Source organism: Vicia villosa, linkage group LG2, assembly GCF_029867415.1.
Source record: "Vicia villosa cultivar HV-30 ecotype Madison, WI linkage group LG2, Vvil1.0, whole genome shotgun sequence".
NCBI lineage: Eukaryota > Viridiplantae > Streptophyta > Magnoliopsida > Fabales > Fabaceae > Vicia > Vicia villosa.
Genome location: NC_081181.1, coordinates 63,872,095 through 63,882,480, shown reverse-complemented (window position 1 = coordinate 63,882,480; position 10,386 = coordinate 63,872,095). Strand labels below are relative to the sequence as shown.

At 34.0% G+C, this 10,386-nt stretch overlaps 1 long non-coding RNA gene across 1 annotated transcript; it reads right to left on the bottom strand.

Annotated features, from left to right (window-relative positions):
* Positions 1-1,223: 1,223 nt before the first annotated feature.
* Positions 1,224-5,642, bottom strand: LOC131646225 (uncharacterized). The gene is made up of 8 exons (XR_009297349.1): positions 5,085-5,642; positions 4,461-4,527; positions 4,272-4,312; positions 3,207-3,373; positions 2,330-2,840; positions 1,965-2,248; positions 1,794-1,856; positions 1,224-1,496 (listed from the first exon to the last, which is right to left on the bottom strand). It is a non-coding gene; the product is annotated as an uncharacterized LOC131646225 (long non-coding RNA).
* Between the last annotated feature and the right edge of the window lie 4,744 nt (positions 5,643-10,386).

Sequence of the window (10,386 nt, the reverse complement as noted above, 5' to 3'; positions counted from 1 at the left end):
TAATTTTTAAATTAATTATCATCTAGATTCAGTTATTAAATATATATCATATATGTACTCCTATAATGTACAAAACATAACATACACGTCTTCTCTAGTTCAGTTTAGTATTTATTTATGGCACATATAAACTTGTTGGAGAATTAAAATTGGAAAGTTTGACTCAATCATGTGTAAGGTGAATGAATGCAATGGGTGCAAACTACAAGAATTCAGGGGGTGCAATTTCTTAAACAGTAGAACTATTGATGATAAATTAACAAGTTGAGGGGGTGCAATTGAACACCCTGACACTAGTGTGCGTCCGCCCCTGAATGTCTCTGTAGATGGTATCTGTTGAAATGTGTTTGTAGATGGTGTGTCAAAAGAAGGATTATGAATACAAGATGTACTTATTAGAATTGTGGTTCTGCTATTGACAAGGGAAAGAGTAAGTTCTTGAAGTAAATTCACTGTATATTAGTTGCTTGTATTTTTTTGTATATTAGTTGCTTACTTCATTCATAGTGTTGTGACAGTGTTAGAAATCAGGCTTTGTTTTTTAGCAACACTCTTTTGAACAACTCTGTTTTTGACTTTTTGTATTCATTGATTTGGTAATTTGAGACTGTTGTTTTATGGGACTGTTTGTATGTGCTTTGTGGACATGAACAAAGACACGAAAACTAAATAGACATTCGGTGGAAGTTGGCTCAGACAGATTGGGCTAACATCTTAGAACATGACGAATTAATATTTGAATTTTGGCTAAGAAAGATATTTACATTTAAAGATCCATAGAAATATAGAAACACTCAATAATTTGAACATTTGACAGTAACTACAGTTCCACATAGTTAATTGCTCTTAGTTTTGTTAATTTTTTATTATATTATTATTATCTTATTTATGAGTGTTTGTAATTACAAAATCAGTTAGAGATTGTGTGGATTCATTTGTTAATTTCTATCATGCAGTGGGGAGGGGAGTCTAAGCTTTGAATGGCTTTTCATGTTTTGAAGTGAGTTTAATGAATTAACTTTCTTGGGTCATGAATATGAAAGTCATGCCCTATTGCAATTTAAGGAAGGCTTTCACATCAATAAGTCTGCCCTGTTGGTTTTGAGCATTATATAACTATCATTAGGGGAATGACAATGAAATTTGTAAGTTTATATAGATGAAATAAAAGATGAATTGGATGCTGTAGTCATTCAAGATGAAGAATTTAATGAAATCACATAATAATCGGATGCATACATTTAGTACATCACTTACACATTAAATACATCATAGATCACATATAGATCTCCAAAAGTACATCACTTACATAATAATCCATAATCATATTAAGTTCCAAAAGACATAAATATTAGCAATGTCCTAAACAGTTTGAAATACTCAAATCGAAACATAAGTGTTACAACCCAAAGATATGATAGGTAAAGCAAGATACACAGCGTAGCATCTAGCTAATCGCCTCACCACAAATAGCTAAACAAGCACTTAAGTTTGTACTGCACATACACATAATAAAGGATTAGATAATGCAATCATAAAATAAATAACTAAGTACAAGGAATACCAAACACTTGGTGAAATAGAAGCATTAAACTTCAAGCATAAGTATACACCCTATATTACTCATCATAAAACTCATTACTTATTATCGTCAAAGAACCATTACTATCTAAGCTCACAAATACTCATATATGAAAGGTTTAAGATGAATAATTGCAAGCCAATTGCTACTCCACTTGTAACAAATGAAAAGATGCAAAAGGATGATGGATCGCCAGAGAGTCTGATACTACCTTTTTTAATAATTGCAAACCAGTTGCTACTCCAATCCGTGTGGCATCTCAGCCATGGCGACTCTACAATAAAGTTCATCAATTAAGATTAGTTCTGATAAGAGGTTCTCATGATTAGTCCATTATCAATGTATCTTTAAACCAAGAAAATGGGAAAGTTAAAGGATTTACCTTTCTTTTGGTCGTGCGCCTGTCATTGTCGCCATACTTCTGGTTAAATACGTCTATTTGTCTGCTCAAAAACTCAAATTTCTCTTTATCCAATCCCAACTTCAAGAATAGATTACCATAGGAAGCATTTTCAAGGAAGAGATGCTCAAGTGCCCCAAACTCTTCCATTGTGAAACCATAGTTAGTTGCGATCCTTTTAAGATTAAATGTTGATTGCATTTTGGGGTCGAATGGCCCGGCTTGCACGAAAACAATACCCCCACTTATCGAAGATTCGCCATCACCTGTTCAAGTTTTAATCAATATCTACCAAAATGAACATTTTATTAAAATAAAAATCATAAATTTAGAAGAGAGATATATACCCATGCTGTTACAATGTTGAAATACACCTTTATTTTCAAGTAATAGCTGATTGTCCGGATTACAATAGTACTTTAACGAAAGAAGGGGACCCAGTCTATCTTGGTTCAAAGAAGGGCTTTGTAGTTGACCAATACACCTTTATTTTCAAGTAATAGCTGATTGTCCGGATTACAATAGTACTTTAACGAAAGAAGGGGACCCAGTCTATCTTGGTTCAAAGAAGGGCTTTGTAGTTGACCAAGATTGTTATCCAAAGGTGCAAACACCTTGATCATTTCATTTCTCAAAGAAGTATCAAATGACTTGAGTTTATTATCTTGCTCATACGCTTGTAAAACTTTCAGGACCATAAGGCTTCATCGCGCCAGCTCTCATATTTCTCACGGTCATCCATAAGGCTTCATCGCGCCAGCTCTCATATTTCTCATATGGAAATATACGGAACCTTGCAAGCGATAATTCTTTGAATAAATTTACTTTGTACAATTCACTCATATTTTGGCATTGCTCCTTCCAAGAATAGTAAAAAAAAAATATCAAGAGTAGCCAAAAACACACATAATTGAAATGTAATGTTAATTATCAATTGAAATTATAATATAAGAGCAGAAGATGAAGATGATATTTTCTTAATTTACATTTTATCCTTTAGAACTTAAATGATACAAGGAAAATAATTGATAAATTTTAGGCATGTGTTTAGGTGTGAGTGACTTGCACCAAATTAATCTAAATACATATATAAATAGATTCTAATCATAAATAGAAATTGTGAAGTTGAAATCACAAATGGAGATATATCAAATGGTAAGTTTAGTAAGGTTTTGAATATGAAACGAAAGAAACTGTGAAGTTGCTAGTATAATATGAGGTTACCTTGACAGATATATCAAATAGGCAAATGAAAGTTGCATGCAGACCAATGGATTAAGGGTGCTAATTAACCAATAAAACCATAGGCTGTTATGTTTTTACTGTTTTGGTCCTTGTGGTTGTATGGTTGTATGTTTTTACTGTTTTGGTCTCCTCACACAAGGATGATTCTGCTCAAAGAAACATCAGTCTTTTAGAATATAATGGTCATGTGACATATGAAAGAAATAAAGTAAAAGAAACAATAAAAATGAACTTTGCGTAAATATCAGTAATACTGCAACCTCAGATAGTTCTAAAAGCCAAACGCTATGGCTTCACATAGAATATCAAACGAGTTTGACATCAACATTCACACTAATTAAGGCACTCTCATTGAAACAAGTGCGCATAAAGAACATTTTAAAGAACAAGCCACCCTCTACTATGAAAGAACATGAACTTAATAATCATGAAACCTTCATACCTAAGCACAACCTAGATTCATTTTCTTATCCTCCCCTAGCCTTATCATCAAACACTAGTGATTAACACTATAAGGAAGAAATAGGTGAAAGATAAGTAGAGGAGAGATAGACAATTTCTTCTATTTGAGATTGGAGAGAAGTATTGGAGAGAAGTAGGAAAGAGAGGGTGGGTGGGGTAGCTCAGTTGGAACTTGGTGACTGAGCGGGTGTAGGTAAGAAAACTAGACTATGTTGAAAAAGCTACTTAAGTTAAAACACTACTTAAAACAAAATTGGAATCTGTTAAATGGAACAGTACTTAAAACAAAATTAGAACACATTTTAAAAAGCTTTGTTAGATAATAGATATTATAAAATTGAACTCTATCACCTCTTTCCTTTCCTTTCTGTTGATAAAATTGATCTTAAAATTGTACTTTGGGAAATAAGCTGTTTTTAAAACCCAATTTTCACAAGTGACTAATTCAAAGATTTAGTACATAAAATCAGAATCCAACAAACTATCATTTTTTAAGTGCTTGCATTTTAAACTAGTGCTTCTAAGATATTGCATACAAAGAAAACAAAGTTACTCAAGTAGGATATAGACTTGTAAAATCACCTTATTAATCAAGGAAATCATAGTAGTTTCATCGAACTTCCCTGACAATAAAAAGATGTATATAAAGATTTAGTAAAAATAAAACACCTAAACATATAATATATAAATACAGCAGACGAAAGAAGCAGTTGAAAATAACTTCAAACACACAGGTGTAGTTCAGCAGTCGGAAAGAAAAGCAGATCAAACCTTTGGAAACATAGTGATTTGTGTTGACAAGTTGTTGAAGATTTCGGGTGAATTGCATTGAACATCCCTGACAATGGAAATTGTATATCAAGATTTAACACCAAAAAAACATATAATAAATCAGATCAGCTGTTAAGGGGAGGTATGAATGGAACAAAATCTACAATGTGACATTTACTTAAAAATAATAATGAGATTTTATACTGAAAATTATGTAACACTCGTGGTCTTCACACGTTCAGCAGGCCGCCGCTCACTCTCATAATCTTCACACGTTCTCCTCTTTGCTCTGTTCACGGTCTCTCTACTTTCGGCCTCCCATGGCTTCTTCATCTTCTCTTTCGACCTCTCAATCTCTATACTTTCTCTCCATCAAACAACAAAAACATCTATTCTTATGCTCTGTAATCTCTGCTCTACGGTTTCGGGTTCCACTCTCTCGACGATCTATCGTCTCTCTCGATTTACAGAACGACAACAACATAACAAAAAGCAACAACAAGTATAGCAAGCAACAAAGCATAGCATCGAAACAACGACATTATATCAACAACAACAATATCACAGATTCACAGCACATAACAATCAATTAAGCTTAGTGATAAAATGCAGAAAGAGTGGAACCTAAATTTGCAGTTTGCTGGAGATGACGTCTAGAAATCCAGAGGTGAGATACTAAACTACTTTATCCTCTCCTTCTTCTTTCTAGCTTCTCAATCTCTTTGCTTCAAACTCAACGATCCGAAAGTTATGGGAGTGACGAAATCCACTATGTTGTTTGAATCGTGTGGCAATGGTGTTATTCAAAGTTGCGATTAGGTGTTGCGATGAAGGGCAGATGAGTGGATACAGTTTCCGTGTGGAGGTTTGTATGTTGGAAAGAGTTTGTGTTGTGAGCTAAGGGTTTGTGAATGTATTGAAAGTGAATGCTGCTGTTCTGTTTAGTGTGTTAAACGTTGCAGAGTGTTTTTGTGATTTTTTCCGATCCCCTTTTGCTGTGTTTTTTTTCTTCTTTTATAGAGGAATTGAAAGAGTTTGGGGGGAAAATTGGAATCAAATTTGAACACTTTTTGAGCTCTGATTTTGTGCCAGATTTTGAATGTCCATTTTTGTGTAATTTTTGGACGTATTGGGACTGCAAAGTGCAGGGTAGTGGCCAAGGGAAATGTAGTTTTTTGGACTCTATTGTTTGGCATGGGATAGCAGTGTGACAGCAATTTTGGACGTTGTTATTGGAATATTGTGAAATATTGTGAACATAGAAACCTGATACAACAAACAACACCTATGGACCACTTGCATTTTCTTTATTCTCATTTGTTGACATACATAAATACATACTAATAATAATAACAAGAAAGAAAGGAAATTGGTTAGTAACAAAATAAAAGAAACTTAAAAAAGTAATTCAAATTTTAATAATAATTTAAATTAAAACAACGTTTTAAATTAAATTAGAATTAAAATTCAAATAAAAAATTAATATATTAAAATTAAAGAAATAACACCACAAAATAGAATTAATTAAAAAAACAAATGACAAAAGGAATAAACATATATTTATAAATTAAAATGCGACATGCTTAAAATGAATGATTTGTATAGGGCAAAAATTGGGGTGCGACAGCGTTAACATAGGAGCAAGGCAAATGAAAGTACCAAATGGTCGACCATTTTGGTTTATTCTTTCGGCCACCAAAAAATAGAATCTCTCTCAATCGAACTGCATGACATTATGATTTCTTGCTTCATTGACTTCTTCAACCATTCCCTTGATGCATTTATCTATAACAGTTTAAACGGATGCCAAGATCTTTTTCCATTCAAGGTCACGTTTACCAAACAACTCTCCTAGTTGAAAATATGTAGACTGAACTAAATAAGTTATTGAAAGGTTTTGGGTTTCCTTTAGCATAGAGTTCATTGCTTTGTCTAGGTTAGTCATCATGTGTCCCCAGTGTTATCTTCTATCAAACGCCCTTGCCCACTTCTCCCGGGGAATGTTATCTATCCACTCCAAAGCATATTTATTTACCCTTCGAATATCGCCTCTATAGTAGTTATACGTCGACTCCGTCAACACATACCTTGTAATAAAAAAATTGTAAAATATATGAATATCAGTAAATGTTTGTACTTATGTATAAGTATCTTGTTACCCATTTTGACAAGCTTTTCACGTTATTCCTTGTCACTTATCGCACGCATGAAGTTTTGTGCTATGTGCCTGATGTATTGGACATGTGAAGACAGTGGGTTTTTCCATCCATTTCAGGCTAATCATATGCACTCTTAATCGATGGATGTATGACTGATATTAGGCACAGATAGACCTAGGGTGTTACGTGCTTTCTTAGATTTCGAAGAAAGACACTCCAAGCACCCTTGGTTTCACCCTCAATAATTGCGAATGCGCTGGAAAAAATGTTACCATTCCCATTTTGTGCCACCGCCATTAACAAGGTCCCTCTATACCTTCCATACAACCATGTTCCATCGACTTGCACAACAGGCTTGAAATAAGTAAAACCATGGATACACGGTTGAAACACCCAAAAGAGACGATGGAAGATCATCTTGTCACCCAACTGGCTTCTTTCGTTTGAAAATGCAGGCAACATGTGCAGATCTATCATTTACCAGAAAGATAAGTTTTCATTATCAACAACCATTGTAGAAGGTCATTGTAAGACGTCTCTCAATTTCCATACAGGGATAATATGGCCTCTATCTTTACAATCCACACTTTCTTGTACGAAATTATATACCTATACTTTCCTATAATATGAATGATGATAACATTTATCTTAAGCGACAGGTCGCTATTAAGGAGATCCTCGATGCAATGACTGGTCATTTCTAAATTCAATTGTCGATGGTTTTATGAAATTGAATACGCTGTGCAAGTATGTTGTCCACGGATCTTACTGACCATCTAGTTTTAGTTCTTCTTAGAATGGAAGCTCTACATTTGAATGGGCATTCTAGATTCCCTCATTTGACTACATACCTTTTGTTGTCAGATTTATACACCACGTAGTCAAGATTGTTGGTAATATGCCAATGTTGTATTGCAACAATACACGCATCCTTGTTTTCAAACTCCATTCATGTCTTTAACTCATTACCAATATGGCCTGGTGTGTAGTTGCTAAAAATGAAGCCAGGTTGTGCAGCCTATAAACATATATTTCGCATGTGCACTGGTGGAGTGTACATACTAATCCAGTGCACATTAATAGTTTACGATGGCACAACGATATCTTGATCATTCTCATCATCATCACTGCCACCAAAAATATTTTCACTTTGGACTGCATGGAGTTCATCATCACTTTATTCATCAACTTCTTCATTTTGTATGAATGGATCATTGTTTTGTATCGGTTCCTCATCATTGGTTTGAATAAAGTCGTACTAATGTGAATGTGACTCATAAGTTTGATTATGGTCAACATCAAGAATTCATACATATAACTCGAGCGAGTTTACGGGAGCAAACAAATTGTGACATTCAAACATCACTTTGACTGCATCGTCATTCTCAATATGTTTCATAAAGTAAAAAACATTGCCACCGTCTTCGTTAAATAATGGAAGTCGATAGATAATTTCAATGACAGGACGTTGCAATTTTGTTTCAATACGCTCCTTCAAATGAATAAAATCATAATTGCAATGTATTTTGAAACACAATATTTTGGTATTGTGAAATAAGAAACTGGTAGTTAGATCAATTATGATAAAACCATTGTAGTGCGTTTTTATAATAAAATTTCTCCGAGGTATTTAATTGAACTAGAATAATTTGATGTAAATGTATGTAAGTTTGGATGAGTTAATTACACAAGTATGGTTATATAAACGATTGCAATCATATATGGACACATGAGGGCTCATCCATAGAAAGGAAGAATACATGGGGAGTCGTCCAAATAAAGGACGAATGCAAGGGGGTTCGTCCAAAGCTTGGTTGAACCTAAGCTAGAAGCACTAGGGGTGGTCCAAAGCTTGGTCGAACCATGTTTAGGTGCGTTTTGCAAAGCATGCATGCAGTGAGTAGTCATGCTGGGGGATTCCTTCTTGGGGCATGGAATGGTCATTTCATGCATGGCTTACACTTGTTAGTTGTTAGATAATAGAGTGTAATAATTATGCATGTGTTACACTTGTTAGATCTTTGGATATTTGCATGCAACCAATTATACCTATAAATATGCTTATGCATTGTATTTAAATCAATACCAACAAAAACTCTTACCACTTTCTTCTCGAGTCTCTTATTTTCTGTAATTGTTCAAGCAAACGAAATGGCCTCTTTGTTATGGATGTCAGAATAGCACAAAGGAACACAAAATAACGATGCATTATACGTAAGTTCGTTAATATAATTGACCATTTTCTTTATTTTTACTTCTTTAATATTTACATCTTATTGATTAGTTTTTTTGTCTTCTCAACTTGTGGACCTTCTAACACATACTACTCATTACTCCAACGAGTAGCGTGGTTCCCTCTTATCCATACGGAGTTAGGTAAATTTAATTTATAATTTCTTTGTTTTGCATAGGCATATATATTGTATCAGTAATTTCTAATTACATTGTTTAAAAATGTAAGATTTGCTCAACGAGGTATGGAATATCCAAGAAATCATTGTTCTTATTTAAGTGGATATTGTTTCGTGCTAGATCACATGGTTCGTAGAAATGTAAGTTTATAACCTTACCATCTATTAAATTTTTATCCACGTGGATACGCATTAGAATTCTAATTGTTAATTTTATTTAACAGTTTTTGTGGAGGCCCTACCCAGATTACCCTTCTTATGTTTAGCGAGATAGTTAGGTTTGGAGTGCGACACATTATATTATATGTTTTTATATAGTGGAAATGCATCAAGCCAACATGGTCAGACTTCAATTTGGGTTTCCTCAACCCGTCCCTACTCCACCGATGTCTTCGGGAACACCACACAACATATATGCAAGATATAAGGGATTCGACATGGACCGATTTGAACATCGGTGAGAACAACGATTGGAAGAAAAGAAAATAATTAGTATTAGTTGGGGACATGGCTACTAGTTTGCAACAAAACGACGAATATATGGAACAATTTATAAATATTCCATTAATGCATATGTCTCAACCACAGTTTTTAGTTGACCTCCTTCATTATGCCTCCTCTTCCTCAACACAACAAACAACCCCACCCCCCCTATCATCAAGAAATTCTCCAAAAGAACTCAACACAATTCCAAACCCAAACATCTTCATTCCCCCAACAAACATACCGTCACACCCAAACCCCACAACAATACACATTCTATACCACCACATCTCAACAACCAACTCCTCGTACCCTAACCCCCCACACAAACTACTACTACCATCAACAACAATATCAACAACTATAAACACTTCGACAACCCCTACAATTCAGCCCAATCCCTCAATCTAACTTTGACTACTCATACTCGCAATCCCAACAACAACCCTTTAACCCATCTGTCATACCCTGAAATTTGCCCGATCAAATCCGCGTCTTTTAATTCATCAAGGGCCAAAATTAAGGATCATGGGGCTTGATATTCCTATTATCAAACCCACCCTCTTATAAAATATCCTGAGTTAAGATGGGGGTAAAGATCTTCAAGGTGCTTGAGCCCAGTCATCTGACCAGTCTATTGCATTTTTGAGGTTTTTAGTCTGTTTCACAATTGATCATATGACTTATGATTTTTTGTTGATTATTAATTTCAATACTTGGTTTAATCATTTTATTATTATTAACTATTATTATTATTATTATTAATTAGTATTAGTTATTATTAGGACTATTATTATTAAATATTATTATTATTATTATTAACTATTGTTATTAATTTTAATAGGATTATTATTATTATTATAATGATTGTTA